This window comes from Punica granatum, chromosome 3 (assembly GCF_007655135.1).
Source record: "Punica granatum isolate Tunisia-2019 chromosome 3, ASM765513v2, whole genome shotgun sequence".
Lineage (NCBI taxonomy): Eukaryota > Viridiplantae > Streptophyta > Magnoliopsida > Myrtales > Lythraceae > Punica > Punica granatum.
The window spans coordinates 34,529,917-34,544,111 of record NC_045129.1 but is presented as its reverse complement, the minus strand read 5'-3'; positions in this window follow the sequence as shown (position 1 = coordinate 34,544,111).

Genomic DNA, 14,195 nt, shown 5'->3' with positions numbered 1-14,195 from the left:
GTCCATAGTCAAAGTATTATCGTTAATTAGGACAACGATAATACGGTTAGACTAGTGTGAGTGTTGATTGATGACCAAGTCTCATAGGTCATGGATATGGAGATATCAAATCACACCACATGTATACATTAAGAGTAATGTGTATTGGAATGACCCACCATGAGATTGCTACATGGGTTGTTACGTGACTGTCATTAGCATATCTCAAAGTGACTATAGTGTAATGGTCCTTTGACTTGAGGTCACCATAGATTCCTACATGTAATGTCATATACTTTGATACTGTCAAACGCCACTGTAACAGGATGGTTATAAAGACAGTTATTGGGTATACCACAGAGCATGGAGAGGAATGTGAGTGATCAAAATAGAATTTGTCCCTCCTACGAAACGGGAGCGATATCTCACGGCCACTTGGTGGTTAAGTCTAAAAGTGTATGCATACCCAAATGAGTCGATATAACGATATCGAGCTCATTTGTTCTGATAGACTTAACCGGTAAACCAAGAAAGAGAAATATTGAGCCATACAAGGATGTCATCGACCATGCCTTGGGCTCAATAGAGATATAGGGGACAATGGATTATATTACACGGTAATATAGGTCACGAGGTTCGTCGAGAAATTGACTTTCCGATTACTTGAGTAACGGTGATGCATTGCTAGATGCCGCTCACTGTTTGTAATATTGAAATAGAGATTTTGATATTACTATCAACGTAATTGGGAACCTACAGGGTCACACACTACGACTAAATTGACGAGATATTTTGAAACAAATAAAATCGTCTAATAGAGATTAGATGATTTAGGATGTGACTAATTAATCGGATATTTAATGAGATTAAATTTGTCGATTAATTAGACCCGATTTATTAGATTAAATGGACTAAATTGATGCACGATTAATGCGGTGACACATGGGCCAATGGTTTAATGACATTTACTTGGACACATGTCACTTGGAGCCTTGATTTTCCTTGTCCCACATCGGCTAGAATTGGTTTTCTTCCTTCCCCTGTTGCTTATAAAAAAAAGGGGCAGATTACTTTCACATATTATATATATATGCTTATATATAAAAGCGCACACATATTATATATATATGCTAATATATATATGTACGTGCATATATGTGTGCATATAAAATATATATAATTTGGGTTGAATTGTTCAACTCAAATTAGGTCCATTAGTCTTAAAAATTTCGGGTGTTGCATCGGTGTTTCTTTCGAGTGTTGGTCGCTAGCACCGCCGATCTCGAAGACTCGTCGACAAAGTCGGTGTGGACACCGGTAGAGGCGTCACGCGTGGGACGCTTGGTCGACAATTTTAAATATTCCAGGTACGCTTTTATTTACTCTTATTCTTCTAGTAGGTCATGGAATTAGTTTCACGGGTAGGAAATTTTGAATTTCTGTTCCTTTTTCGTTTCCGTTGCGCCCCGTGAAACTAGCAATTGGTATCAAAGCCTAGCTAGTTAGAATCTGAGTAGATAATAGCATAAAATATGATTTTATGCTTGGTACTAGTATGATTATGTTTGATATTTGCGGTGCATGACTGTTAGACATGGACTATGTCCTAGTTGTGTTAGTATAATAGTTATACGTATGGACTATTATGTAATAGTTACATAATAGTGTATAGTGAGATCGATTAAATGTTAATCAAATCCCTCAAAATATTAAGTCCATATCCTTCCACCGTGTAACGCTCGTCAAGACCAAGATCGATGAGTGTGTAGACCTTGCCTTCGCAGGATGCCCTTATCTATCCTAGTAAGACGTTGTGTTTACCAGTGGGTCGGACTTAACTGAGCAAGCCTAATAGGATTAGGAGTTCAGAGGCATGTAGTTGGGCATCGATCTATAAGATAGATTTGAATAAGGAGTTATTCACTCAACTAATCAAGAGTTGCATGTAATGCAATTGGGAAAGTGAGTTCCCTACCTAAATAGCCAGTTCTGGGTGAATCAGCCCTCGCTGACTCAGAGCTTGGTGAGATATGGATCTTGAGCTACTATGAGAATGATATTCTCTGAATCAATGTTGAGGGTCATTGATTTGATATAAATAGTGCGAGCAATATTTATAAAGTCCTCATTAAATATTGTTGTGTCATAATACTTATTTTGTATATTTCTATGGTAGTTACCATGGCAGGGAGCACTTCTAGTACTTTCTGTTTGCGATCCGTCCTTGATAAGGACAAACTGTCAGGGAATAATTTCCTTGGTTGGTATCGAAACTTGAGAATTGTTCTCACCCAAGAAAAGAAGCTATATGTCTTAGAGCAACCTCTTCTTGCGCCACCGCCTGACGATGCCCCCCAAGCTGAGAAAGATGCTTATAGTAAGCATCATGATGATGCCGTAAACGTCGGATGTCTCATGTTAGTCACCATGGACTCGGAGCTTCAGAAGCAACACGAGAACATGAAGGCGTACGATATGATCGTGCATCTCAGGCAGCTCTATCAAGAGCAGGCCCGACATGAGAGATTCGAGATCTCTAAAGCACTTTTTCAAGCAAGGTTGACTGAGGGTAGCCCGGTGGGTCTTCATGTACTCAAGATGATTGGGTACGTTGAGACTCTGGGAAGACTGGGATTTCCTCTTGGTCAAGAGTTGGCCACAGATTTAGTCCTACAGTCGCTGCCCAGCAGTTATAGTCAGTTCATTATGAGCTATAATATGAATGACTACAATAAACCATTGCCTGAACTGCTTAACATGTTGAGAACAGCTGAGCATGATATCAGCAAGGGGACGTCCGTTCTAATGGTCCAAGGGACCAAAAGAAAGGGCAAGAGCAAGAGCAAAGGCAAGAAGGCTAAAGGTGCATCCAATTTTGACTTGGGTGCGTTGAAGCCTAAAGCCAAGGTGGCGAAGAATGATTACTGCTTCCATTGTGGCAACACTGGACATTGGAAGCGGAATTGTAAGATATACTTGGAAGAGTTGAAGAAGAAGAAGGGAAGTGAGACTTCCACTTCAGGTATCCATGTTATAGAGATTAATGTATCTACTACTTCTACATCTTGGGTATTAGATACCGGATGTGGTGCTCATATTTGTGGAAATATGCAGGACCTAAAGGACAGTAGATCGTTGACAAAGGGCGAGGTGGACCTACGAGTTGGAAATGGAGCAAGAGTTGCTACATTAACTGTAGGGACTTATCACCTAGTTTTACCTACTGGGCTTGTATTAGATCTTAACGACTGTTATTATGTACCTGCTATTAGTAGAAACATAATATCTGTTTCTTGTTTGGACAAGAAGGGATTTTGTTTCACTATAAAGAACAAGTGTTGTTCTATGTACATGAATGATGTATATTATGGCAGTGCACATTTAAGTAATGGTCTGTATGTTCTTGATCTAGATACGCCTATTTATAATGTGGAAACCAAACGGCTCAAATCTAATGATTCGAACCCGACTTACCTCTGGCATTGTCGTTTAGGCCATATTAGCGAGAATCGCATCTCTAGACTCCATAAGGATGGATTACTGGACTCGTTTGATTTAGAATCGATCGAGACATGCGAACCTTGCTTAATGGGGAAAATGACTAAGGCCCCTTTTACCGGAAAAGGTGAGCGAGCTAGTGATCTTTTGGCTCTCATACATACCGATGTATGTGGACCAGTGAACAAGCTTGCTAGAGGTGGGTATCTCTACTTTATTACATTTACTGATGATTTCAGTAGATTTGGATATGTTTTTGATGAAACACAAATCTGAATCCTTTGAAAAGTTTAAAGAATTTAAGAATGAAGTGGAGAATCAGTTGGGTAAGAGCATTAAAGTTCTTCGATCAGATCGAGGAGGTGAATATTTGAGCTATGAGTTCGCTGACTATCTTAAACAGTGTGGGATTTTATCTCAACTGACTCCACCTGGAACACCACAATGGAATGGTGTAGCTGAGAGGAGGAATCGAACTTTATTAGATATGGTTCGATCTTTGATGAGTCATGCAAACTTACCTGACTCCTTCTGGGGATATGCTCTACAGACAGCTGCTCTCATATTAAACAATGCTCCGTCGAAATCAGTTGAAAGGACACCATATGAGATGTGGTATGGGAAGCGTCCCAAGATGTCTTTTCTAAAGATATGGGGTTGCGAAGCTTATGTGAAGAGATTATCTTCGGATAAGCTTGGCCCTAAATCGGACAAATGTTACTTTGTGGGGTATCCTAAGGAAACTCGAGGATACTATTTCTATAATCCCATCGAGGGCAAAGTGTTTGTCGCTCGAACTGCGGTATTCCTTGAGAAAGAGTTTCTCTTCAAAGGAACTAGTGGGAGGAAATTAGAACTTGGGGAAGTTCTACCACAAAATGACATTGACCAATCGACGGGCAATGTTGCAGAACAAGTATCACAAGTTGTTGTGGCACAATCTTCTACACAGGTGACACATGAGCCTCGTAGGTCTAGTAGGATACGTCATGAGCCCGAGAGATATGGATTTCTCGTGACTCAAGACAATGACGTATTGCTCATAGATAATGATGAGCCTACAACCTATGCGGAAGCCGTAATAGGCTCTGACTCTGAGAAATGGCTGGTGGCCATGAGATCTGAGATGGAGTCCATGTACACTAACCAAGTATGGACTTTGGTTGATCCACCTGAAGGGGCAAAACCCATTGGGTGTAAGTGGGTCTTCAAGAAGAAGATTGACATGGACGGTAATGTGATTACCTTTAAGGGCCGACTTGTGGCAAAAGGTTTCAGACAAGTTCATGGTGTTGACTATGACGAAACCTTTTCCCCGGTAGCTATGCTTAAATCCATCAGGATCTTGCTTGCAATTGCAGCTTATTATGATTATGAGATCTGGCAAATGGATGTCAAAACTGCTTTCCTGAACGGGAATCTCCTCGAGGATGTGTATATGACGCAACCTGAGGGTTTTGTCGATCCACATAGTGCCAGAAAAGTTTGTAAGCTACAACGGTCTATTTATGGGCTGAAGCAAGCTTCTAGGAGCTGGAATCTTCGTTTTGATGATGCAATCAAAGAGTTTGGCTTCATCAAGAATGAAGATGAACCCTGTGTTTACAAGAAGGTTAGTGGGAGCATAGTAATCTTCCTGGTGTTATATGTAGATGACATACTTCTGATCGGGAATGACATTCCTTCCTTACAGTCTGTGAAGACTTGGTTGGGAAGGTGTTTCTCTATGAAGGACTTAGGCGAAGCTACCTACGTGCTAGGTATCAGGATCTATAGAGATAGATCCAGGAGACTGCTTGGCTTAAGTCAGAGTGCATACATAGATAAAGTGCTTCGGCGATTTAGCATGCAGGATTCTAAGAAAGGGTCGCTGCCTATGTTACATGGCATAAGCCTTTCGAAGGCTCAGTGTCCTTCTACTCGAGAAGAGAGGGACCGCATGAATAGGATTCCATATGCGTCAGCTATTGGATCCATCATGTATGCTATGTTGTGCACTCGATCAGATGTCTCGTATGCTTTGAGTATGACGAGTCGATACCAATCAGATCCAGGTGAAAGACACTGGATTGCAGTAAAGAACATCCTTAAGTACTTACGAAGGACTAAGGAGATGTTTTTGGTATATGGAAGCGAAGAAGAGCTCGTTGTAAGAGGTTACACCGATGCTAGCTTCCAGACCGATAAGGACGACAGTAGATCGCAGTCAGGGTATGTGTTTTGCCTGAATGGAGGTGCTGTGAGTTGGAAGAGTTCCAAACAGGAGACAGTAGCCGATTCTACCACAGAGGCCGAGTATATTGCTGCCTCTAACGCTGCAAAAGAGGCCGTTTGGATCAAGAAGTTCGTGACAGAACTTGTTGTGGTTCCTAGCATCGCAGACCCAGTGGATCTCTATTGTGACAACAATGGAGCCATTGCGCAAGCTAAGGAACCCAGGTCTCACCAGCGATCCAAACATATACTCAGACGCTTCCATCTCATTCGCGAGATCATCGACAGAGGAGATGTGAAGATATGCAGAATACCAACAGATGAGAATCTCGCAGATCCACTTACGAAGCCTCTTGTGCAGCGCAAGCACGAGGCTCACACTAGATCTATTGGCATTAGACAGATGCCAGATTGGCTCTAGTGCAAGTGGGAGATTGTTGGGAATTGGTGTATGCCCTAGAGGCAATCTATAATCAGTTCTGTAATATGATATCTATTTCATTATATTACGAGGCATATCTGTTATTGTGTAGATTGCGCTAAATATGATTTTACACAATAATGTCCTTGGAATAGTAGGTTCAATAGGCATCAAGTGTGACTTGATTGTGAGATCCTATAATTAATGAACATTATTCCTAAATGTCCATAGTCAAAGTATTATCGTTAATTAGGACAACGATAATACGGTTAGACTAGTGTGAGTGTTGATTGATGACCAAGTCTCATAGGTCATGGATATGGAGATATCAAATCACACCACATGTATACATTAAGAGTAATGTGTATTGGAATGACCCACCATGAGATTGCTACATGGGTTGTTACGTGACTGTCATTAGCATATCTCAAAGTGACTATAGTGTAATGGTCCTTTGACTTGAGGTCACCATAGATTCCTACATGTAATGTCATATACTTTGATACTGTCAAACGCCACTGTAACAGGATGGTTATAAAGACAGTTATTGGGTATACCACAGAGCATGGAGAGGAATGTGAGTGATCAAAATAGAATTTGTCCCTCCTACGAAACGGGAGCGATATCTCACGGCCACTTGGTGGTTAAGTCTAAAAGTGTATGCATACCCAAATGAGTCGATATAACGATATCGAGCTCATTTGTTCTGATAGACTTAACCGGTAAACCAAGAAAGAGAAATATTGAGCCATACAAGGATGTCATCGACCATGCCTTGGGCTCAATAGAGATATAGGGGACAATGGATTATATTACACGGTAATATAGGTCACGAGGTTCGTCGAGAAATTGACTTTCCGATTACTTGAGTAACGGTGATGCATTGCTAGATGCCGCTCACTGTTTGTAATATTGAAATAGAGATTTTGATATTACTATCAACGTAATTGGGAACCTACAGGGTCACACACTACGACTAAATTGACGAGATATTTTGAAACAAATAAAATCGTCTAATAGAGATTAGATGATTTAGGATGTGACTAATTAATCGGATATTTAATGAGATTAAATTTGTCGATTAATTAGACCCGATTTATTAGATTAAATGGACTAAATTGATGCACGATTAATGCGGTGACACATGGGCCAATGGTTTAATGACATTTACTTGGACACATGTCACTTGGAGCCTTGATTTTCCTTGTCCCACATCGGCTAGAATTGGTTTTCTTCCTTCCCCTGTTGCTTATAAAAAAAAGGGGCAGATTACTTTCACATATTATATATATATGCTTATATATAAAAGCGCACACATATTATATATATATGCTAATATATATATGTACGTGCATATATGTGTGCATATAAAATATATATAATTTGGGTTGAATTGTTCAACTCAAATTAGGTCCATTAGTCTTAAAAATTTCGGGTGTTGCATCGGTGTTTCTTTCGAGTGTTGGTCGCTAGCACCGCCGATCTCGAAGACTCGTCGACAAAGTCGGTGTGGACACCGGTAGAGGCGTCACGCGTGGGACGCTTGGTCGACAATTTTAAATATTCCAGGTACGCTTTTATTTACTCTTATTCTTCTAGTAGGTCATGGAATTAGTTTCACGGGTAGGAAATTTTGAATTTCTGTTCCTTTTTCGTTTCCGTTGCGCCCCGTGAAACTAGCAGATATGGCTTATACGGATGCTCGCAAATTGCTGGATCAGAGTCCTGCAATCAAGAATAATCGGCATAAGAGCAAGATTATCATGAGTACGTCCTATAACAAGATCACATATTACCTTGGCATCCAACTCTACTTCGAGAGATTGGATGCCTTTCTCCTTAGCCTAGAGCAAGCCGTCACGCAAGGCTCAACATTCTGCAAGCAATCTGTGGAAACTCCAATGAGTAAATTGCTTCATTTAACTGTAACATTTTAGATCTATAGAGACAAATTAGTAACAATTAATAAAAACAACTAATTAGTACTATAACATAAGTGTTAATTAATAGTAAAGTGTATATTTGAATTATTCCACCGAAAAAAGTGTATATTTGAATTAAATTACAAATTCAATTTATATCTCGTAATAAAGTGCGAAGCCCATATAAATATGTAAATTTTTTATTTATATAATTATTTTAAATTAATAAAATAATTAATATATAAATGTAAAAGTAAATCAAACATCCCAATATATTTCGTTAATCTTTTCTTTTTCCTCAGGATGGTAAATTTCAAGATTATTTCTGTAACAAAAATTCATATAAAAAATAATATATATAAATATATATATATATATATATAATAGATGATGTAAGATACACAAAAAAATTATTAGCTTACTATTCTGTTTAATTTCATATTTGCAAAAAATAATGTACACCTATAAATAAATAAAAGACATCTCCTACTTTTGCAGAAAGTAATTTGAATATCCTTTAATTCATATCAAATAAATTTCTATGTTTAAGTAAAATTAATCCTTCAAAATTTCAACAATTTATCTACTCACTTTGTAGATAAAGTTTATTAAGTTGAAGGTAAATGAGAATTAAATTTATATACAATTGTTTTTATCTCTAAAATAATATATATGGGCAAATATGATTGGATTTAGAAGCAATTAAATCTTTTGCTTTCTAAGAAATTATCTAGAGGCAAATTTTCTATATGCGTCTGCTTATATGTTTCTAAAAGTGATTTTTTAGAGTTTTAAGACTAATTTGCTGCTAATATTTGTGATACAAATTTATTATTTATTAAAGTATTAAGTTTAGGTGCTTTATAGATAAATAAAATCCAAATAAGAGGCATATGTTTGTATTTGTCTCAGAAAAAGGATTTTAGAGACAAATGTTATAATTGCCTCCCATTATTTGTCTCTAATAGGGGTATTTCTTGTAGTGTTAAACGTCTCTCTAATTAAATCATGAGCTGCTATATCCTCGTGACTCAAATTATCTATCGAATCCCTTCCTGCTTCGTCGAATATTTGATGTATCACTCATGTCTTAATACATCTACATGTCGAGTTCAAAAGTTGGACTTTGCTGACACATCAGTTGCTAAATTGTTACATGATCGATGATGAATTTAGAAAATAATCAATCTGAAAAATGATGGTAGTGTTTCTCAAAGTTGTATATATTTTTGGTGCACATATGAGCCTTTCATATAATTGCATTTATATATGTGACATCAAGTGTAAGAATAAGTATCTGTGTTTGCAATAATTATGCATTTCAGGAAATTATTATTATTTTGTATTAGTATTGGTGTTTTATTTCATCGATAACTGTTTACATCACCAATAATGGAGAAAATTCTTGATCGGGAGAGTTTTATTCTTTAGTGAGTCGACATGGCTTAAACTGAATTAGTCGGGGCGTTAGGCTTCCAGAGACCAGAGTAAAAAAAAAAAAAAGTGGTTATAGAGTTCAACTGTTCAACACCCATCCAAAAACAAAAAACATACATACCTTAAAAAAATTTGTTTGGTTTTCAACATAATTTTACTCTATTATATTTTTCCCTCAATTCAACAACACAATTATTATTTATTTTTTTATCTTTTTTTCTAATTTAATAATACATTCTCTTAAATACTTTTTCTTAACTACTATTACAACTAATTTTTTAATATTAAATTATCCTAACTATTCATTTTTTTTCCAAATTTTCGTAAGTTTTATAATAAATTATCGCACATACTTTTTTAACAATTATTATAATCAATTTTTTTAATTATAAAATTTCTAACTATTTTGTCTTCATCTCGTGGAGTAGAGTAGAGTAATAATTATACTCCGAAACCAAATGCATACTTAAGGCACGCAGGCCTACACTCAGGCCCAAGGCCACTACTCATCTGCCTTTAAGCATAACTTTGCTGCAAAAACAAACTTGACTATCATATGCCTTACATTAGAAAAAGCAGCAATGCGTTCGTTTCCACTCGAAATGATCATCCTAACTAAAGCTGCAACGAGAGATACAGTCTTGTCGAAGATCCTCTTATTGCACTCCTGCTGGATCAAATATATAATATACATGCCCATAAGAGCCTCAATATGACACTATCAAGGCTTTGAGTGTTTGGATCGAAGCTGATCCAGTGCTCCATGCTACACATACCATTCCTGCAGATTCCAATCCTGCTTAGCACGCTTAGCCAAATGCGCATCCGGTGACTGAGCACGAGAAAAACACATGATCTCTCGTTTCCATAATCAATCCACATAACTCACATGTATTTTGATCAGCCGTCCACTGCAAAATCTTCTCAGTTTTTTTTCTATAAGAATTGATTTCTCATATTTTCATACAGCAAACTTAATATATTTTTGTTAATATACATTGAAAAATAATTACAACAAACATGAATAAAGTCTACCAACGTAATCTGGTGTAAAAACCCGCCCGACATGATGCTGCAGGCAATTCGATGAGTTCAAGTAAAACCATAGCACAAATCCTGAAAAAAACATTCTCAAGAGATTTCGCAATAACGAAGAAATCATCCATAGAACATAAAATAATTGTTACCTATATATTATTGCGTGTATGCACACATATATATGTATATTTGCTGGAATATATATACGTATATTTTATATAGTTGCCGCAAATTATTATATGTACAATAAGAGCAATGCATTGCTGCTTTCGTAAACGTGAGACAGCTCGAAAGTGTCCGGCGTCGGGTTCCTTTTTCCATCAAAAGGTCAGTGACCATAAAGGGATCCTAAATAAGAGCAGAAGTTACTTTTTCTTCCTATTTTCTTTCCTTTTTTTTTCCTATTTGGGAGGTGAGTAGGAATAATATTATTTATGTTCTGTTTGTTAATTATTTAATTTTTCTTGTAGATCGAAATGTGAATTAACCTTTCATCCTTTTGTACAATTGGAGCGCACGTTCTATCTTTATGCATGCATGCACCATTGAGATTTCCTTTCTCCTCCATCAATAGAGTTACAGTAAGAAACAAAATTCCTAACAAAAGAAATTAAAAAATAAAGATAGTTTCCTTCTTTTGCAATATAACTTCAAGGGTTTGGCCTAATGGTTAAGGAGAAGCTTCAGTATCCATCCGATCCCGAATTCGAAACCCCTTGGAACCACCGAAACGCTTTTGACGTGATTACCCGTTCCGTGCGTCGCCGGGGGTTCACGAAACCCCGTGAATTAATTGGGCGAAGCTTGGACACCCCAGGTTAGTAAAAAAAAAAGTAAATAAATATTATATATATATATGTATTACAAAGCCTACTGTAATGAAATATAAATCTTGATATGATTAAGACTTTTTCCTAATAAAAAGGCACGAATAACACACAATGAGTATTGAATCTGAAACCTCTTATTATTGGGTGATAACATGCGTTACTGCTACTGCGCTACACCTTTTTTGATAAATAATACTTTTATACTACATCGAAAAATAAAAAAAAGGATATATATGACAAAAACACCATGTGATGGGAGAATATATCCAAATTAAAGTGTAAAGCATTTTGCAAATGTCCCATTTCATTATCGATGTTATTGATTTGCATGCATTAAGTCACGTCAATTCGCGCATTGGATCTCCTTTTTCTTTGGGTTAATTATTCCGGGATACTATATATATATATATGTATTATAAGGCCTACTGTAATGAAATTTAAATCCTGATATAATTAAAACTTTCTCCTAATAAAAATGCACGGATAACACACAATGAGTATCGAATATGAAACCTCTTATTATTGGGTGATAACATGCTTTACTGCTACTGCGCTACACCTTTTTTGATGAATAATACTTTTACACTACATCGAAAAATAAAAAAAGGATATATATGACAAAAACACCATGTGATGGGAGAAAATATCCAAATTAATGTGTAAAGCATTTTGCAAATACCCCTTTTCAGTAACGATGTTATTGATTTGAATGCATTAAGTCACGTTAGTTCGCACATTTGATCTCTTTTTTCTCTGGGTTAAATATTCCGGGGTATTTTATATATATATATATATATGTATTATAATGCCTACTGTAATGAAATATAAATCCTGATATAATTAAGACTTTCTCCTAATAAAAAGGCACGGATAACACACAATGAGTATCGAATCTGACACCTTTTATTATTGGGTGATAACATGCGTTACTGCTACAGCGCTACAATTTTTTGATAAATAATACTTTTATACTACATCGAAAAAAAAGGATATATACGACAAAAACACCGTGTGATGGGAGAATATATCCAAATTAATGTGTAAAGCATTTTGCAAATGCCCCCTTTCAGTAATGATGTTATTGATTTGAATGTATTAAGTAACGTCACTTCGCGCATTGAATCTCTTTTTTCTCTGGGTTAATTATTCTATGGTATAACAAGTTTTAAAGGTGTAATACATTGGTACAAAAAGAAAAAATTGTGACAATCAAGTACAAAAGTTTTCATAAATGTTTCAATTAAATACATTTTATGAATCTCTATTTTTGATTTAACGGTTCTTTTGCTTTTGTTTTTGCTTCATATTTAAAAGAATCGGGCGAAATTTGGACATCCCGGATTAGCAAAAAACAAAGTAAATAAATATTATATATATATGTATTACAAGGCATATTATAATGAAATATAAATCCTGATATAATTAAGACTTTCTCCTAATAAAAAGGCATGAATAACACACAATGAGTATCGAATCTGAAACCTCTTATTATTGGGTGATAACATGCGTTACTGTTACTGCGCTACACCTTTTTTAATAAATAATACTTTTATACTACATCGAAAAATAAAAAATGATATATATGACAAAAACACCGTGTGATGAGAGAATAGGGCAAATTACAAAAAAAATCCAAGTTTTATAAAATGTCTCAGTTTTGTCCTAAATTTTGTTTTGTAACAGAAAAAACCGTAAGTTTTCTAAAATGTCTCAAAAATGACATCCGTTATAACTTCCGTCAATTTTTGCCTGCGTGTGACCTACGTGGACTGTTAAAGGGACCCACCATCAGCAACAAAAATTGACGGAAGTTATAACGGAGGTCATTATTGAGACATTTTAGAAAACTTATGGTTTTTTTTGTTACAAAACAAAATTTAAGACAAAACTGAGACTTTTTACAAAATTTGGGTTTTTTTTTGTAATTTGCTCGAGAGAATATATCCAAATTAATGTGTAAAGCATTTTGCAAATTCCCCCTTTCAGTATCGATGTTATTGATTTGAATGCATTAAGCAACATCACTTCGCGCATTGGATCTCTTTTTTCTCTGGGTTAATTATTTCGGGGTATAACAAGTTTTCAAGGTGTAATACATTAGTACAAAAAGAAAAAATTGTGACAATCAAGTAAAAAAAATTTCATAAATGTTTCAATTAAATACATTCTATCAATCTCGATTTTCGATTTAACGGTTCTTTTGCTTTTGTTTTTGCTTCATATTTAAAAGAATCGGGCAAAGTTTGGACACCCCAGGTTAGCAAAAAAAATAAAAAATAATAATATTTATATATATGTGTATTACAAGGCTTACTATAATGAAATATAAATCCTGATATAATTAAGATTTTCTCCTAATAAAAAGGCACGAATAACATACAATGAGTATCGAATCTGAAACATCTTATTATTGGATGATAACATGTGTTACTGCTACTGCGCTACACCTTTTTTAATAGATAATACTTTTATACTACATCGAAAAATGAAAAAGGATATATATGACAAAAACACCATGTGATGGGATAAAATATCCAAATTAATGTGTAAAGCATTTTGCAAATGTCCCTTTTCAGTAACAATGTTATTGTATTGAATACATTAAGTCACGTCACTTCGTGCATTGGATCTATTTTTTCTCTGGGTTAATTATTCCGGGGTATAACAAGTTTTAAAGGTGTAATACATTGGTACAAAAAAGAAAAAATTGTGACAATCAAGTACAAAAGTTTTCATAAATGTTTCAATTAAATACATTCTATCAATCTCTATTTTCGGCTTAACGGTTCTTTTGCTTTTGTTTTTGCTTCATATTTAAAAGAATCGGGTGAAGTTTGGACACCCCCGGTTAGCAAA